Here is a 21,190-nt window from a genome sequence, read left to right on the forward strand (position 1 = left end):
AAGTATCCCTTTTCAATAAAAATAATTTAAGACAACACAGACTGATTACAGTGGTAAGACAACTACCATGCTTACCTGTTTGACAGGACAGATCTTTGTGAGATACCCTCAAGGCTTGTCCTTTGGAAAAGCCGTCATTAAATACTCCACAGTATTTGCCAGGGCTGGGGAGGGGTTGCATCATCACATCCAAGTGAATATCACCTATACTTTAATGTTGGGTGTAAATAACCATCTCCAAGACTGCTTTTTGGCTTTCAACTGATACTTTGACATAAATGTGATTCCAGTTATATTGCTTCCGTGTCTTCGGGAAGAAGGGCCCCTTTCAAGAGCATTTTTTTCATCATCACCTCTAGTAACACTGAACACAAAGCCCTGAAGCAACGTCCCTATAGCACTATCACCACGCTCCTCTTCATAACTTGAATATAACTGTCTGGGGACACTGTCACTGAACACAGCAGGATAAACGCTGTCACTGCCACTGTTTTTTCATCATCACGCGTGTTAGAACTTCAGACATTGCCTCAACCCAAAGTCAAATGGTGAACAAGCAGAAAAGCAATTACCTCACTTGCAATCACTTTGTACAAAATATGAAGTCTGTCCTCTACATGCTCTTCTCCACCCTTCTCAGACAGCTCTGCAAGGCTGGCACCTTTGATCTGTCATTTTTAACTAGTATGAGGCTCTTACTAACTTCCAAGCATTTAGCAAGTCAAGAATCCACCCTCAAATACATTTTATGCTAAAGAAATACTGTGGTACCAAGTTTCCTAGATTTGCAGTCAGAATGCATCCGCTTTTAATATAGTCCAGTTACACAAAAAAGGCAAAAAGCACTCAAGAGATACAGAACCTAATGTCATGAAATTGATTCTCCAGACTTACTTATGAAGCAATTTATATCAGAGCACTTTCTTCCTCTTTTCTGACAGATTAGCATAGTCTTTTATTCCACCAATATTCCCAAATCCATGCAAATTAATATTATTACATGGACTGTAAATAAGACTGTTAGGAACCCTGCCAAAACAAAGACAAGATGTTCTCCCACACCCTCATTCTTTTTCATTTTGGCCCATATTAATAATCATTTCACTAGGTCAAAATGTAGAACAATTACTCAAAAGTGTAGAAAATACTTAAACTAATTGTGAAACAAAATATTGTTTGATCTTCAGTGCATGAGAAACTACCCCTGCAAGTTTATTGGAAGTGTATCACGGAGTACATATATCTTTTACTAATGCTGCTAATTACTCAATTAAAACCCAACCCAAATAGTACAGCTTGAACCATTAATCATTTTTACACAATTACTCATTAAATACAACATTAGGCATGTCATTTACCATGCTGCTGTTGCCACATGAAGTCTGATGCTTTTAGGTTATGCACTAACTTGACTGAAATCATGGAGCAGGTCCTCTTGCAACACATTTCTGGACACAAATGAGAAAAAGCTAATTATCATAGACTCATTAAGGTTGGAAAAACCTTAAGGGGCTGCTATTCCAGAGAGGCTTAGACAGGCTGGAAGAATGAACTGATGGGAGCCTCCAGAAATTCAGGAAGGACAACGTGAAGTCCCACCCTAGTATGAAAGTCCCTTGCTACAACACCGGCCAGGAACAGCTCTGCAAAAGAGAGCCCTGGAGACAGCAAGCGAGCATGTGCACCTTATGTGTCCTAGCAGAGACAAGAGCAGGCCCATCCCAGCAAGGGGAAAATCACTGCCCACAGCTGAAGGCTGGTTACACCACATCTGTAAACTGCAGAAGGAAAAGCTCCAAAGAAGTGTCCAACAAGCATTCACCCACGTATTTTCTCTAAAAGATCATAGGTTACTGCCACTGAGCTGGTTGCTTTGCCATCTTCCCAGAAGTCTGACAAGACATTCTTTGGGTTGCAGCTCCTTTGTAGCTAAAAGCAAAACTTGTGTCACTCTCAAGTAATTCTGATAAATAATCCACCTAAGAAAGCTATTTTCACCTTTATTTTTCCATGCTTTTAGTAACATAGCAAGAGTACCTCACGTGGCATTAATGCTCCTGATGTCTGAGGGTTTGCTTGCAAGTTCCAAGAAATTATGAAATAACAGGATATGGGAAATGCCACTTCCACACAAAAGCAACCTTGTAGAAACTTATATTGATAGATTTTTAACCAAGGCAGACTCCACTGTAAGAGACTCACTCCATTTTTGGCCTGTCTCCCTCCTGAATCACAATCCACAACGTTCTGGCAATGCACACCCCTAGAAGCACACAGCTCTCTTCACTCCATCCCAGCACAATCTTCAGTACAGTCTGGGAAACATTTTAAAATGCACAGCCATAATGTTCTTAGTAACAGTTTCCTATAACTGGATAGTCATTTTTGACTAATGAAGTGCTAATATACAAATAACTGAGTATTTATGGAACATTAACAATGAACACCAATAAATATCGCATGAACAGCCACTTACTGTATCATTCTTTAACTGTATTTAATTTCTATTTTTCTAGTGTAAATCTCTTTATAGAATAACAACATGTTCAGCAATGAATTATAGACCATAAATAGGTGATACATGGACACTTAGTGCAAAGAGCAACAGTTTAAGCTATGAATTTAAACTATACTTTTCTGAATGTAAAATTCATCTTCAACTGGATTTTTCTAGTGCACAGACTTTGTGACAGCCCTTTGCATCACTTAAATGAGGTTTTCAATGCCCAGCTATGAAAGACTTCTGGGAAGTTCCAGTTGTGCAGTGATATATATTCCATCTAAAGTATTAATTGACTTTGGACAGAATTCTTGAGGTTTATCGCTCTGAACTATTAACATTTTTATGCCTCAGGAAAGCTTTTTATTCCTGGGTTTAGTACTACCTGTGAACAACATGCTTGCAGTACTCACCAGATGATTCCTCTGTTACTAATTTTTTGTTCTCTTAGTTTGTTAATAAAATAATCCAGTCAGAGAAAAAAAAAAAAAAAAGCTAGAGAGGGAGACCACAGAACAGACAATTAATAGCAATTCCCCCCCCCCAAAAAAAAATACTTCTACAAAGTCTAGAAGTTGCATTTTTCATCAGTGACATTGCCATTGTCATTATTAATGTGTCTCCTCATATTACCAGCACTTTATTGCAGTTAATGACTTATTTCCCATACCACCTCACTGTTAATCTATGTCTGTCTTTATTACAGAATCACAGAATCATCTAGGTTGGAAGAGACCTCCAAGATCACCTAGTCCAACCTCTGACCTAACACTAACAAGTCCTCCACTAAACCATATCACTAAGCTCAACATCTAAACATTTCTTAAAGACCTCCAGGGATGGCGACTCAACCACCTCCCTGGGCAGCCCATTCCAATGCCTAACAACCCTTTCAGTAAAGAAGTTCTTCCTAATATCCAACCTAAACCTCCCCTGGCGCAACTTTAGCCCATTCCCCCTCATCCTGTCACCAGGCACGTGGGAGAATAGACCAACCCCCACCTCTCTACAGCCTCCTTTAAGGTACCTATAGAGAGTGATAAGGTCGCCCCGAGCCTCCCCTTCTGCAGGCTGAACAATCCCAGCTCCCTCAGCCGCTCCTCTTAAGACTTGTTCTCCAGAACAAGTATTAAAAGAGTAGTAAGCCAGCAAAGACCAGTACTGATTCCATCCTCACTACGAACCTTCTCTATTAACACCTTCTAATCAAAGAAATAAGATTAATGAAGAGCCACATCAATCCTTAAAAAAACACTTACATGGATAAAAATCTATGCAATTCATTTCATATATGTAACTTCAAAGGCTCTGCATGGCAACTGATTTCACCACCACCCCCCTTTTTTAAAGGACACAAGGATCCATTTTGTTTGTATCCATCTGTTTGGAGGCACCAGAGCAGTATCTTTGTGCTTAAAGTCTCACAGATTGGAAATACTGATAGCACTGTTGGCTTTTCTACTTTTTAAAGTGATTTTCAGTTATTATCAAACAAAATACTGAAGTTGTTGTCCTACCGTTTCCATAAAATACAATTACCCCTTTGAGTATTTTTTTTCCCCCAAGGAAGACTAGAGAAAGCACTTGCAAGCCACTTGCAAGCAATTCCATGGAAATCTAGGAATACAAGCCAAAACAGAAGTAGCTATCCTAAGATGTTTTATTGCCTAATTAGAAAATAGTGATATTTGCTACTTTTTATATGAACAGCAGAGATGACAGAACTGCTTCATTCTCACATTTACATCCCCCCCCCCCTTTCTTTTGCACCTATGTTCTAATGAAAATTAGACTATGAGAGACCCCGTACCAGGCAAACGCTCATCTGACACATAGTCAAAATAGCCAACAGACTCCATTAACAGCCTCAAGAAAACCTGCCTGAATATTTTCCGTGTGGCAAATTATATTGGCAATGGGAAGTTTCTCAGAGATCCACCTCCCTTCTCATCTACGTTCCCTGTTGGAGCAAGCAAGAAAGACAAGAATGGACGTGTTGCAGAAATGACTGTTCTTGGAACCAACACAACTTCAGTGAAACCACGCTGGATTGCAGAACTTGGAGGGAAATAACTGAAGGTCTGCAAACGGTTGCACTTACAAAAGTTATTTTTTTGTCTCACAACATGATTACCTAGCATCATTTGCAATGGAAAGCTGCATGAAGTCAGTTTTATCCAATCTTTTCCAACAATAAATGGATTTATTTTGATGTATCACTGAAAATAAGGAAAAACAGTAATCTGACTGCATTTCAGAACAAAATATCCCCTGACAGCAACGGCTACTTAGATCAGTTTAGCTGGAGTATGTGCCTAGTATGAGGTATAGCTGCGATGGAAATAAAAGGGAGTGCAAGTTTCATGTCCGTCAGCCTTTCCCCTGTAGGTAAATCACCCACACATCTCATCTATCACAAAAACCTGGCTGCAGCATTCAGTCGCTTTGTGACTTAGATCAACTCTGATATGTCATTTGACTTTGTGAGGCTCTGTAAAGTCATCCATCACATTCTCTAAAGCTTGCATATCACCTTGTACACAGGAGATACTCAGGAAATCACCAAGACAATGGTATGTCACCCTGTCAAGAGGCACTATAAGCTAAGCTTCAGAAGTGCTACCATAGTTTATAACCCACAAATCATACACATGAGAAATAGCAAGAGACACTTCGTTGTCCTTTGGTACATCTCTGGAAATAGAGAGACTCTATAGATAATACACTCGAGTTCCCTCACCTCCCAGTTATGCCCAGTGCAGTACATTGCAAGACCCAGGACAACCCATCGGCATACCTCATTCTCTTAACCTATGTAACACAAGTCTGCAGTCCCTCCTCAGGTAAAGCCACATTCCCAGCAGCAACAGCACAGCATACAACACCCTTCCATCCTATTTAAATCCACATATAACCTGTACATCTGGCATCTCCTAGGCTCTTTAGTGTACACCAGTCTCACTGCTACACCTCTGTTTTGCTCCAAGGGTGGACAACACCAAAATGAGTCACTGATTCAAATCCAGTCTGATCACTTCTTGCTTGGTCGCTGGCCTAAACACTGAGGCTTGAAGGGAAAATGAAAAGGATACCATGGTGTGTGACATGCTTTCTCTAAAATAAATATTTCCCCCCAAAGGAGTACTTTTTCCCCCCTCTGTGGCATCTGTGGCATCCTGTATTAAAGGACAGTAATACAGCTAGGCCAACATTAATCAAGGCAGCAGTTTTGTTCAATCACTGGATACCAATGAAGAATTACCCTATAATTTCTTTAGGAGACAAACGTCTGCCTTGGCTGTCTATTCAGAAGCGCGTGTGCATGCTGTGTAACACAGGTCAGCTCTAACAGCTGGACATGTACCACAGCCCTTGCCATCAAGGGAATCAAGCTGTTTCTCAATACCTAAACAAAAACTAGCACTAGACCTAGCCATATAAGCACGCACACGTGCTTGCTGATTGCTGCTGCTCAATTTATCAACACTCCCCCCAGTTCTACATTAACAAATAGGTTTGTTCTAAATGCCTATTTGTTTGCAGTAGCTTGCCATTCAGAGTCTTCAGCATGACATGCCCTCAGTTTCACCCAAACCCAGCCCCTGTTACTCAGGAAGCACCATTTGCTCCAGGGTTTGTACCACTTAAGTTACCCAGGAACTGAACCTAGCCATGCAATTGCATTATGATTCTGTTACAACTTCTATGAATTAAATTACCTAGGCAGAAGGGCAAAAATTGAAGTTTACATTTTTTTAGTGAGGATTTCTTTAAGTTAAATGTGACCAGCTGAATTTTTATTGGAAGTGGATATATAGGAACAGTTGATGTGAATAAATTACATTTTACTTTTGTCTTTCATAAAGCATCGTATTTTATCTTTGTTAGTGTTCCCTATAAAAACAGATTGGTAATATAGTATCTCTTTCCACAGCTATTTTATGTAGTCCCATTTTAATTTTTATAGCCTTACCCTTTTCTCCTGAAGGGAGAACAGAAAGCCTTAATGTACACTGACTATTTCATGTTCATCTTCCCCAACTATCCAGCTTCCCAAGTGTCAGTCGCTTCCCAGTTTTCCAGTGAACCAACACATGCCCAGATGTCAAATGAGTAAAAAGAGACATAATATAGTCTTGCCTTTTACCTCCTTCACAGAAATAATTATGTTTTAGTGAAGATTTTGTTGTCATGCTGATTTCAGCCCTAGGGGTCGAGTACCAAAATTGATTCTCCCTCCTCCCAAATATGGCTCTAAAGCCACTGAGAGTGCTCCTGGCAGCAAGGACTGTGCCACCCACCAGGCCTCCGATGCCCCCAAGCCTTTTGTATTTATCAACTTACATGGAACAAGAGAGAGATCCCTCAGCTGCTTGATTATTTTACCTGTTTCTGCTTCAGCGCAGTCTGTCTAGAGAATCTTCACTGAACAGAAAATACTCGTGAACAGTGTTTCTCCGACTCTTAGAATAATACCTCAAAGGGATGTGTCTCTAGATCATCTGCTTTCCTTCTATTTTCATACCACAGTTCACTTTTTTAAATTCATAAACATGAACATTATTTGCTAAGCAGCTAAATGGAGTCAGAAATAAGTTTATCCAGGGGAGATGCAATCCCTGATGAACCAGCCTGGATAACATGCGTTTATGCACTGCGACCAACAGGGCAAAGCAGTTCAAGAAGACAAGAAGAAAATGAAATTATCATCTCTCCTCTCACAACTGTAGTTAGACAGAACAGCGAATACTGTGCACCTAAATGCCTTGAGATTTAGAGATTATTCAGCAGTAAAACAGGTTTGTAAAGTACTCTGATACAGAATTCAATACACAAAACAATTTCAAAGTCATTAATCACACGCTGTGAAAAACTACTTTCCCATCACAAACTGGTGATGATAAACATGATACATGCCATCTGCTTGCTTTGCAGTAAGTCAGCTAAGGGTAAGCTTGTGAACAAAATGCCATGACAAACAAGCTCAAATGAATTTCTTTGTATTTCTAATGGTCACGATAATCCAACACCAAGGTGCATATACACACTGCTGACAAAGCACCTGCAAACAATTACTGGCCTGCCCTTAGAGGATCAGAAAGCTTTATTTTTTCATCACAACAGGCAGTCACACTGCAAGCAGACTACCTACATTGAGGTTTATATTCCTGCAGAATAACTGACATGAAGGTGATGAGGATTAATAGACAGGACTCAACACGACACAGAAAACCCCACAGAATGGAGTCTGAAATAGTTCTCCTAAAAAGGGGGATTTCCAGGTAGTACAAGAAACTGATTCTTGCTCACTCAAACACTCTAAGATCACTTCACAACTTTGAGTAAATCACAGTAATTGTAATTTATAATTCTAAAACAGAAAGCTTATTCCTTGTTTGAGTTTGACTCAAGCTGGGTTTCAAATCACATTTCCTTCAATAGGCCATTCACTGAAGGGAAGACATCCAAATCCTGAATATCAGAATTATGAGGAAAAATAGCTCAATAGCTTTCTGTAAGAAGGCTCACAGGAAAATACGTGCTGGTGCAGAAGTCTTGCTGACCTTTTGTTAAACGTTAATATTAAGAACTCACAGAAATTGTGGCCTCTAGTCGCTCAGCAGCTCAACTTCTTCCCTTTTTGCTCACTGGCATCTCCTGAGTGCTGCATCCTTGATTATCACAGATGCTGCCAGCCTTCATCACAGATGAACAGGTAAAAAAGCAACAACGTTAACCAAAAATGCATAACATACCATCTTAAGGAAAACTTAAATGAAGAAATCATGTGGAAACACAAAAACCCTTCACTTGCAGAATAACACCTCACTGAAATTTGACTGAGAACTTCCTGCAACAACCTACATCGCTAAAGCACTTTTCCATGCCAAGACAGAAGAAAGTATTATTCCTATAAAACCTGCAGGTAATACCTTGTGCTAGTAGAAATGTTGGTGCATGATGTTTTAACTAGTCATGGAGACAGACATCTCAGGTTATTTATGACAGGGAAATCCTTACAAAAATGTGATAGGGAAATATATAGGGACTGCATAGTTCTTAACAGCTTATCGGACAGTCTGTGTCTGTTTTCAGAGGGTGAGAGTCCTCCATTCAGCCAGATACACTGCTGGACTGCTAGGATTGTCACCACCTCTACTTCCAACTATTAACAAGATTCTGTTGCTGTTTGGGACCAGCAAATTCACTATTGGCCTTCTACTACTATTACTTGTAAAATTTGAACATGGAAATTGATTACAAATACAGACAAAATTAAGATTCTCATATAAACATGACAAGAAAACTGGAGCAAGTTTTAGCGCATCCTTGAACCCCTTCCTCAGACCAAATTATAATAATACACTCTTACTGATACACTAATCTAGTAATATTAACAACAAGATAGAAAAAATATTCAGTATCAGATACATCAGGAAAGTCTGCATAATTCCTAGGATAAGGCCAATAAAAACAATATACTTAAAGAGTCCCATATAATAACTGACCATTAGTATCTATCCTGTTTTTTAAATTATCTCAGTTCTCAAATGACTGTCACTCTTTTGGATCAAAGTTCAAAACCATAAGATATTAAGAATGAGCTTATTTTCACTGAAAATATATAAAAAGCAGACATTTCCCCCAGGCAATCAGAGTGGATCTTAATGAACAGATATTTCAGAGAAATCAAACCAGTGCTTGTGTTGTAACGACCAGCCACACGACAACTTCCAAACTGATGGTCTGTGGGGAGCAGCTTCCAGCCTTTCTGAGTTTGTTCAAGCATCGGATCTGCAAGCTGAGATAACGCAAGACCATTTACAAATGCTGGCTTACTCAAAGAGCCAGAGTCATTGCTTCTAAAAAAGCTGGACTAGCTATAAATGAAGTGCCTCACACCACAAGCAACAGCAGATTTACAATATAAGAGCTTTAGACACCAAATTTACCTACAGAGAAAGAGCTCTCTTCAACAAGTAACTTTGCTAACACTCAGAAACCCACCATCAGTTTTAGCATTATTCAGAAAATCTTACCTATTCAAGTTGTTTTGGTAAATAAATATTTTCTAAGAATTTGAAGAAAAAGGTAAGTACTTTTAACCAGAAACCACTTTTTTCTTTACTTGCATATGAAAAAAAAAATCACAAGGTCCTGTTGCTCTCATACTGAGTACTTCAGAGTTCAGTCCAGGTGTTTCTCACCCATGTTACATTACAGTTTTACATTTCTTTTTCCTGGAACTCGCATTTTCCTCTGCATGGAGTATTAGCTGACCGAAGACACAAGAGCAGGGAAGTCCACAAGTCTGTACTAATGTAGAGCATCCTTTTCTTTCATATGAATTCATATTAATTTAACAACTTAGAGGAAAAAGACAAATATGGAAAAACGTGTGACATCACATCTGGCGTCAGGAGGATTTCATATGTGAGAATTAGCAAGCTATATTAACACTTCATACCTCACAAAAACCAACAGATGAAGAAATAGAAGAAATATTGATAATTAAAATAAAAAGGTTACATATCAGTAATCTTTGGAAGCACAGCAAGTAGAACCACTTTTACCTTTGCATAAAAGCTACTTTAAAAAAAAATCATTAAAGTTTTACAGTGATTACTGCCTCCTAAACACCCCTGTTTATTAACCTACACTAAAAAGCAGCTAACAAACAGAGGATATCTGGTGACAGCGTGTCCAGTCATCACAAAAAACGCGCATGTTTCCACATGCAATTTTCTCACTTAAGAATTAACTTCTCATTCTTTTCTTTTATGTTCAAAGCTATTCTTGCTTCATTCTTGAGAACTCCCTGATAAAGCTCACTGTCACTGTGAGGCTCTATTTCTATCTGTAATTACCCTCCCATAATTGCTGTAAAGAGAAAAACATCTGTTGCTACTCATTACCATTTCTCATGGCTGTATTTATGCTTTTTTAAAGCATCTTTGATTATGTAATGATTTTGGGTTTTCCATCTCTTCCACAAAAAGAGCACCAAACCAGTTAAATAATGCAGCCTTGTTTGGGAAACCTGAGAATTCTAAGGGAAATTTTAAGTGATTTTAGGTTCTTTTGTTTGAATTGCAGCACTGCCACTTTTTTTTTTTTTTTTTTACTACACACACACAAGCAGAAGAGCACCTGAAGGAGCAGGGCTCCCAGGACTGAGGCAATAATGCCAAGGTGATGGGCAAGATCCTTGCCTGTGCCTGCACTCACCTGCAGTGTGCTCAGCACCAACTAGGACACATCGAGCATGCCTGTGTGCTCACAACAGCTTTGGTACTGGGCAGGGGATGTGTACTGGCCAGTTCATGGATGTTAGTCCAATTCATTAGACTATTCATTTAAGCAGGCACAGCTTTCCTTAAGAAGTTAACTTACTTATTAGCTCCCATCCATTTGCAGAGGTTCCAGCAAAATATGCCCAGGAGCTACAGGTTAAGGGTTATTTCAGTGCTTCTGTGTTCTTCTTTGCATTCTATGAGCCCCACTGCAATACAGCTTCATGAAGTACTTACAAACCTTTTATCTGAGACAAACACTGTCATTTCCACTTATTTAACCCCGAAAGCCCATCCTTACTATAAAATACATCTAGACCAGATCTCCAGTACTAGGCCTACATGATGTTGAGCATCCTGGCCTCTCAGGATGCTCAAGTTAAACATACTTAAGCTTGGATTAGGATCACAAAGTACAAAATTAAAGAGCTTTGTCCAGTAGCTGCTCATTCTTCTGAGCTATAGAAAAGCACTGTTGTGGAGCTACCTGTTCATCTAATAATCAAGTTGTCCACACGGTACAAGTGGATGACAGGTTCTGCTCCATATGCAGAATTTGTCTTTCTGAACATAATCCAGCACGTAATGACAGGACCTCCCTACTGCAAGAGTGCAGATCTGCACTGTATCACCTGCTCGGTTACAGTCAGCATCTGACACCCAGGAGGACCTGTACAAAGAGATATGCCTTCAAACTTTTTCCAGCAAGAAATCTTTTTTTGGAGCAAAGATTGCAGATGCATTTCCAAATGTGATCTTTACTACAAATCAGTGTTGCACATGGCAGAGGTCTCAGAAAGTTGCTGCAATGCTGTGCTGTCCTATGTTGCATTTCAATATAATGCTCTGGGAACAAAGATGTCTTGGCATATGTGGATCTAAAGATGGCTTGGCCTCTTGGTATGCTTGTGCTATCGCTGTTGCAATTTATTCTGAGCATATAATTGCTCAGTAATCAACTTAAGTCAAGTATTTACAATCAATCAGTGCTGCTCGACAAAACAGCAAGTCACGCAAACCAACTTGGTGCGGCAATATTTTTCTAAAATAAAGTTTTGCTCATCTTTACAATTGTTTCATGAAAGTGATAGTTAGCAATAGCATCTACTCCCCCATTATCTACTACTGAACTCAAGCTGCTTAGGTAAACATTCATTTATCAGTAATACTTACATAATCGTCCCATTTACTTTCTAATGGTAAAGAGCTGTTACAATATACAGACTTGTTTCTTCATTAGCTTATGATTTTGGGAAAAAAAATAAAGGCAGAAAATTATATCTATTTGTTCAAGAAGTAACCATTCTGTTCATTCCCACCTTCCCCTACCCATTCCACAGGGGAAAATCATCACTTTCTGGGATTGCTAACAGCAAAATAGCTCTAAGCTAGTATTAAAACATATTGCCTAATGGCAACAAGTCAACTGAGCTACTTTAAACAGACACCATAAAACATCCTTTAACACCTAGCAGACTGCTTTAATATTTTTTCCTTAGGGAAAATATGCAAGCCTGACTCAAGTCCTCTGCAATATGAAAATATTTTATACATAGAAGAGGCTGTTGATGAATATCAACATATGACTGGAGAAATTAAGTAGACCACCATAGTTGATAGCAAAAGTGACAGTAATTTGTTAAGTGGGGACTCTGCTCTTCAAAGCAGAAGGTATTTACAGTATATCAATGTACTCAAAGGTATTTTTACAGAGAAGTTTCACATGTGTCAGAAGGACAAACCTTTTGGATAAATCTTGTCACAATCTAAGCTAATCTGCTTAAAACTCAGAAGAAATCACTTCGTTCCTTGAAAGCATGACAAAAAAATGTTGAATTTTACTCATACCCAGTAACAATACTTAAACACATGAACTTATACTCGCCTTTAACAGGAATCAAGGTCTAAGTTGACTGCAGCACATCTCTCCAGGTGACGGTCAGAGTCTGTTCCTAAGGAGGCCATTTCCTTGTGGTGTAGTTACAGTGCATGACGTGCCACTACACTAACGCTCAGTGTAGGCCGCGGCCTGAAGGAATGCACGAGGACTTCAAGTATATTCACCTCACAGGAGTCCTACACTCGGCAGGATATAGTCACACAAAACATACCGACTACACATACCCTAGAGGCAAGTGCTGTGGTACCCCAACAAAAAGGCCAGAAACAATTTTCAGTGCTCACCACAACACTGAGTCGCCTGTGGAAAGCACGCACGCCATTTTGTCCCACACTGCGTCCTAAGCGCGGAAGGCAGCAGTGGAATTATGAGCCCGTTTTTCAAAGTTAGACTTCAGCAATCGTGTGCCCAAGTGTTCTGAGTCACTGTAGGCACACATTCCTGAATAAAGCAAACCACTGTGCCTTTTTTTAAATCTAGCTATGTCCAATATTGAGAATCAGATGGAAAAAGCTCAAAAAAAGCTTCCTGTCCCTGAAATCGGAACAGAAATCCTCGGCTCAGTGAGTCAGTAAAAACATTCTAATAAGGTAAACCAGTAAAATAGTTGGAATATCTCTGGGTCTCCCATTTTTTTATTTCTCAACTTTCCTTGCAAAGTCCATTTTTAATCACAGGCAGATTCAACTGTCAGTCCATCTGCATACAGGAGCGACCCCAAGTGCAGATGAGTATGCCCTTAGGCCATGGCTTGACCAGCCAGCTGACAGCCAATGGAGAATGGCTACAAGACCTCATGAGGTCTTGAGAATTTTAAAACTGCATTAGATTCACATTTCTTGGCAGAAATAAGACGCAAAGTACCGGCTAGCTAGAATAAAGTACATACAGGATACACACATATCTAACATACAATGACATAGCACAAGACACATTCCCTGTCCTATTCTGTATTAAGAGTTTTCTCCTTCAAGTATTTCAAAAGGAGCAAGGTCAACTATTAAGACACAGTGATAAGTGAAAAACTTATCTCAAGGCAAACAATTTGCCAAGGAACAAATGTAAGAAAACTCCTGGCTGTTACTGCATGAAGATTCTCTTCTCTGGTTTAACAGCACACTTCAGCACAAGGTGAAGAAAGTCAGCATGTCATCTACTGCTCTGAACCACTACTGTTCCATCAGTGACAAGATGCTGATTTACATAAGCAAGTTTTTCAGTTGTTCATTTCCACCTTCCCCTACCCATTCCATGGGGAAAATTACCACTTTCTGGGGTAGCTAATTGCAAAATAGCTCTGAGCTAGTACCACAATGTATTTTTTTTAAAGCAGCTCAAATGACTTGTTGCCATTAGGCAATATGCTCATGTTTCAAACATGGCTGCTTATTTTCAGATGAAAAGGATAACCACACAACCAACGTACAACTACAACAGTGGAATGAAATACCTGCATTGTTACAGCAATAGGTTCTTTAGTTTGACTTGTTGATAATGGTGATATATGGAAGAGAAATTGTCTCAAGGCTTTAAAAGTAAAACAGATGCATGGTGACAAGGCACACTTTAAGATGATCCTTTAAAAGATCTCAGAGGAGTGTATTCAAAGAAACTAGAAAAAGAGAAGTAATTTGAGGAAGTGACCTCTATAAAGGAGCCAGAGGAATTCACATAATAAATTGAATTCTCTGGATTTTTAATCTTCCTTAAGGAAGGTCAGACAACCTTCTAAGTTTCTGCTCCAGAGGGGGAATCTGAACTTCAGCAATGGTACAGGACTTTCCACCTGCTCTTCTTTTACCTCCTTTTGTACCATGCCCCAGGCTGGTCTTCTCTGGAAATCCAGATACAACCATCATTTGAAGGAATGACTCATCTCTCACCTTCCTATTCTGCTATCTCCTTATGACTGTTGACATTTCAGCTATAGCTCAATGAGGCAAAAAAGGAAATCCTGATCTTCCCACTCAAGTTAACTCTTCTTCTCCTAGTCATGCAAGCTGATGCTGTGCTATCTCCAAGCTCATCACTTGCACATCATTGTCAATTCTCTCCCTCCCATCCATACTGAAACCTTGGTGATTACTCCTGTTATGTTAAAGATCAGGGCTTCCTTGTACATCCCTGCAATATATTGTCACAGCCACTTATTATCAACACCATTTATACTATATTAATATGCTCATTGTGGTCCCAAGAAACACAGCCTTACTTCCCTCAGACATTTAAAAACACTTCTGTAAACACCACCTTCATATTCACAGTTTTGATAATGATCAGTGTTTTCTTCCCAAATCATGTTAAACAAAGTTGGGCTACACACAAGCACCAATACACAGCACTTGCTACCATTTTTCAAAGCCAATACTGGAATGTTGCTTATAACCATACGAGGCAAGTCTTCATCAACTTGCTAATATTTCCAGCCAACATTTTTCCCTCATGTATCACTCTTCTAGCCATAACTGAGGGTGACCATGGGAGTGTAAAGTCATGGCCATGGGTTCATGAGATCCCATCACACACAAAAGACACAGAGGCCTGAATTTCTGTATTATATCCGTTTCATAGTAGTAATTTGTAAGGTTAGTCCAAGATTACTACTAGGAAAGTGTATATATTAAAAGTTACATCCTTCCCTAGCTGGAGTTCTGTAGTATATACTAATGACCATATACCTATACAGGTATAGGCATACAGTTATACTTATAACCATATACCTATACTTATACCATATACCTATATAAATAGAGATAATGTGAGATGCTGCTGGTGCTAATCGATGGAGAAGTCTCTTTTCCCTTTGCGTCTGCAGTCACCCAGAGCCTCCAGCACTGGTATCAAGTCTCCGTGTGCGCTTACCTAAAGCAGTACTGCAAGCTTGTGCCCAGCTGACAAACCCTCTCAGGAGTTACAACCACCCTGGGCTCCAGGTGGATATGTCTCCTCCATGTTACATATTAGGAGAGGAAAGACACCAGCCATGGCCTAGTCCCATTCTTCGTGACCCATAAGTGGCCAAGAGGTGGAGTGACAGAGCCCCCACAAAGCCAACCTGGTATTATAACGGTTTGGGTTGGAAGGGACCTTAACATCTCAAAAAATATAAGTTTATTTCTTATGCAATTAATATTCCACCTGTAGCTTGTCATCAACACAGGTGACAGGCTACAGTAACTACACTAACGCATCAATTATCACCATCTTAATACCCATTTACTTGGCAAGTTATTCAAAAAAAAGTGAGGATAAAATCTATGAATACCAAACAAAATTTAAGCTCATCTTTGCATACACTGAGGTTCAACTGAAATCTGAATTCTTAAATACAAAAGACAATCCATAGAAAATTGCTAACTGGTTCAAAGGGTAAGGTTTAATAAAGTTTAATAAATGAGCCACAAATTTTGTGAATAGGCAATTCAATTTCTAATTTCAAGTTATATTTGCTATATGTATTCTTCGCTTTCAAGCTTTGCTCAAGATCCCCTAGAACTTGGACAATTTTTTTTATGTAAAAATATCCAAAGTTACTTTCTAGCCAATGCTGAACAGAATGCTACATAACACTCCTAAAGAAAGCTCTCATTTAATGCAATCAAAAATGTCAACCTGAAGATGTGACAGTATCTTGAACAAACTAGTTGGAAATTTGAGAAACTGAGGTGCTTCAGCACGCTAAACTGATCTGAAAACTCCCTTTCAAGTCAAACGGCACATTGTCTACAGCAAAGGCTGGAAGTCCAATATCCCTGAATCATCTCAAAGTTGCTTCTAGTCTGACAGAGTATGGATATATATTGACATTTACATATGGAATAGGTTACTTGGGGTTTAGTTACATGAGGTTCAACATTATTTTTATTTATTTATTTATTTTTAAGAAAAGCCTGCAGAGTTGACTTTTGTTCAGAAAACTAGTTTTATTTGTTGCCCTAGAAGTACTGGTATAGTTAATACTGATGCCTACAAGTATTTGTAGGATTCAGATACAGAAATAGTACAGAAATTTGTTCTCTAAAGTATAGATATGCTTTGACCACAAAGCAATTTTGAAATGGATAGGCAGCACAATCAACAGAAGCTAAACTGGAGAGAAATCTTTGGTAGAAGGAAGTTACCAAACACCCCCAAACCTCAGTATCATCTAAGATTCTCAGATAATGTCACTTCTTGCAAGACTTGATAAGGAAGCCTTGACTCACAACTCAGACTGAGCAAATATAATCCTGTGGTACTAAACACCTGCTACAGTAAGCTGTGCCTGAACTCACAAGTTTGCAGCAACAGCTCCAGACGTGGACTTTGTCAGGACCAAGCCAGGTGTCCTTGCAGACATGAACTCCATCCGAGCACAGGCCACCCACATAATTTTATCAGAGTTGAGATTTAAAAAAAAAAAAAAAAACTACATGACAAGTTTTCACAAAGTCATTGCAAATAAAGATGCAATGCTCAGAAATGCAAAGGAGCACCTACAGCCATACTTGCTCTAGCTACACTGGTCAGGAAGGTTTGCTGAAGATCGCCTGCAAGAAAGCAGGATGGGTGCTTTGAAACGAAACCTTGAAGATCAACGTTGAATTCTAAATAAGTTTCATTAAGTGGTACAAACCACCTCAGGCAGTACTTACATCTTTACTTAGATTATTTAGATATATTTTTGATATACATAAACATTATACCAAAACAGCAACCTTCTAGAAGTTTGTGTTCAGTACAGTACATTTCTTTACAGCTTTATTTAATCCCCATTTGCTCTGCGAGGTCAAGCAGTACAGCCCAGGGGCTGCAGGTGGGGCCCATAGCAGCTGCCTGCACATCAGTTCCTGCAAGAATAGCTTGATATTTAAAGTCTGAGTTGTCACATCTCAATAATGTCCATACCAAATATTTGATCATTCTAAGCTATTCTTACTACATACTGCAAGCCTTTCTTTGCTTGATAAAGAAAGGAGCTAGCAAGGCCTCTGCTAATTTGTGGGCTGTTGGAACCATCCATTAGCCACCCAGCAGAAATGATGTTCCTCAGGGCACCATGCAACATGTTGTACCAAACCAGTGAGCAGGTCACATCACTGTTACGTCTAGCACCTTCCCGAGCCAGCGTGCTTCCATGGCCTTGCCATCTGTCACATACATCATACTTTCAAGAACTGAATTTTCAAGAGCCTGCTTGTATTTGGGTTATATCACACACCATAAACAAAGCCCTTCATATGTTTAGGAAGAGTTCAGTTTTTTTTCTTGTTTGCTGAGAAAACACCAGCCTGGGGTATCGCTTCAACTCCCTGGAGAGATGTCAGGGAAGAGAGATTTGACCTGCTTTTGTCTGAACACGACCTGAGAGGCCTGTTATTTCCTGAAGACCCAAGGGGACACAACTGGCTTGGAGCAGCCTTGCTCATCTGTAGAGCTGGTCTTAACACCTGCCATTTCTCTACTCCAGCGTGACACTGAGAAATACCTCAGTTTTCTCAGACAGGGTCTTCTCTGAAGCTATTTTATTCACGATTGCAATGGCGGGCGTTCGGCAAGCAGGAACGCCCAGTAGAAGTCCACCATAACCTTATATTCCCTAGTACCCGACGCTTGATTCCTCCCCTGTTTCCTCATTGACTGAGTACTACAGGTTCACAAACTACTCGACGCTTACTACTATACCATATATGTACAATTGTATTTGACCAACCAGTAATTTCTCCTTTTCCTTTTGTTTTTTTTCCTCCTTTCTTCTCTCATGATTTTTTGTTTTCACTGATTTCGCACTGCTCCTCCTGCTTTTCTTAGCTATCCTCCTTATTTTGGGACAGTAGGACCTTCCCCTTAGCTGCTTAACATCCTCCCTACTGAATATGCAAGGTTAGTGGAATTTTCCACTGCAAAAACACAACTTTGTTTCTCCCAACCATCCTCACCACCCCTCTTCATACACTGAAATGGGATGAAATGAAATGGGTTCAGCTAAAACACTGACCAGCTACACCCAGGACCCACCAGGATTCCCGTCACCTACTGAAGGGAAGGGAGATCCTAGTGGAAGAGCCTCAATAGGCAACGCAGCCACTGAGTGTGGAAGGTGACAATGACCACTGCTGGTGACATGAGCCAGACACTGGGATCAAGTGTTGGCTACTTGAAAGGCACAAAAAAAAACAGGAGGTGAATTTGATATCAAAGTTACTGAAATAAAATTTAGCTTGGTATTTCAAAGTCTACTCAGACTTTAAGGCACTCGATAGCAGAAAAGCTGAAAGATACTGCAAAACTCTGCATGCCCCCGGCAGTTAAGTCAACTTATAATGAGCCATTAAATAGCTTCCTGTAGTCGAGTGCTAACCAAACTAGCTGGACTTGCTACAGATACTTTAGCTGGAACACAGCAATATAGTAGTCTTCCATCATAAAGTGTGACCATTAAACTCTCATTGCAATTACTACCTCTATTCCTGTGTGCATAAAATTACAGTAAATGTTGAGGTGGAAATCACTTCTAAATTGATGCTAGGGTATAAAATACAATTTTCTGTTCAAGTTATTTCATGATAATCCCAAATTTTATTTACAAAACAAGGGGAGAAGTTCAGGCGAGCCAAGTTTTGCAGCCCAATGCTATAAAAAAATAAATGAAAATGGGAAACACCTGACATGTCAAAATAACTACATAATTTAATCTCTTGAACAAGTTTCCACTCATTGTCTCTAATTAGAAAACGATACAGGAGCAACCCACTCCAAGCACTACCCAACACTGGAGCTAGGCTTATCTTAAGGAAAAGCAACCATGTTTTCCAAATATTAGCAGATTAATATGTTCATTTACTGGTCAGTTCACGTGGGAGTTGAATATATTTAGGCAAAAAATGTATCTTCAATTTACAGACATTAAATTAGCATTAGAAGAGACACCCCCAACCCAACCCACCCTCATCCCTACCCCCATTAGAGAATGCCGAAGTACTGCAGCATTTTGACATGGGTTTTGTGGAAGTATTCAGCTCAAGGTTAGAGCTACTTCCCATAGCTACACGTAGAGCCACACTAACAGCCAGTTGGAGCCCTTGAACAGGATTACCAAGGTCTTGCTTGAAAGAAATGAGGCTTGATGGCAAGAGACAAGAGGTATTTCTCTTGGTGGAGCAAGTTTGTTGCTACACACCAAGAGAGAACCAGGCTGTGCCATAACACACCGACCTCTCCGGATGTGACAGATTAAGGCTCAGATTATGTCAATCAACACACACACACAAGTTTCCAACACCCACTGAAGCCACTCATCGCTCCGAGCTACCAGAACCCTGCTCACAGACAGTCTGTGACTAGAAAGGGACGACAGTAACTCAGCTTCTTAAAGCTACTTGCTATTGTGAGTTACTCATTCATTCAGGCTCTAAACTCTGTATTTAGATGTGTGAATCTTCACTTCCTTGTGAACAGTGAAATGGCACTGTTATATTTGCATTTTTCTTTGAATGTTTGAAAAGTTTTTGCCAGTTCCTGCTGGGGAAGGAAACTGGAGATCTGTGTACACTCCCAGTTACCATTTACTTGTAAAGCAGTTTTATTACTTATTATTATAAATTGTTATTGTAAAGCAGTTTTACATTAGAACATAAGTATCTCACTTCTGAGAGTATCACGCCCATGCCAGCAGAATTCCCCAGATAACCATTAATGTCTGGATAATAAACTCCTAAGTGTAGACAGAAATAAAATTAATTTATAGTTAGAGCTGGAAGAGTATGATGTACCTCCATTAAGTGTTCTGGTTAATATGTTGTGCCGTGTTATTTAGGTAATGACAGAGTGCCCAGCTCTGTACAAAGCAGAATGCAAAGAGACAGGCAGTGGCATACACTGCACTCAAGGTGTACAGGCCCTATTTTCCCTTCTTAGATTGCATCTTCAAAAAACTGCAGTCATTACAATGGTTTATCTTTTGTGAGAAAAACTTTTTTTTTTTCTGACAGGGTCTTCTCTGAAGCTATTTTATTGACAATTGCAATGGCGGGCGTTCAGCAAGCAGGAGCGCCCAGTAGAAGTCCACCATAACCTTATATTCCCTAGTACCCGACGCTTGATTCCTCCCCTGTTTCCTCATTGACTGAGTACTACAGGTTCACAAACTACTCGACGCTTACTACTATACCGTATATGTACAATTGTATTTGACCAACCAGTAATTTCTCCTTTTCCTTTTTTTTTTTCCTTCTTCTTTTGTGACTACAGGGCCTGTGTTTATTGTTTTTACTGATTTTGCACTGCTCGTCCTGTTTTTCTTCGCTATCCTCCTTATTTTGGGACAGTGGGACCTTCCCCTTAGCTGCTTAACATACTCTCCGCCTGCACAATGTCTTTTGAACATGCAAGGTTAGTGGAATTTTCCACTGCAAAAACACATTTTTGTTTCTCACACTTTGTTCCTCAATTATTGCTGTCAGTATTAGGAATTGCAACCGGAATGCAGACTTTGTTACACATGAACATCAGCAGTGC

Source organism: Anser cygnoides, chromosome 6, assembly GCF_040182565.1.
Source record: "Anser cygnoides isolate HZ-2024a breed goose chromosome 6, Taihu_goose_T2T_genome, whole genome shotgun sequence".
Classification (NCBI taxonomy): Eukaryota; Metazoa; Chordata; class Aves; order Anseriformes; family Anatidae; genus Anser; species Anser cygnoides.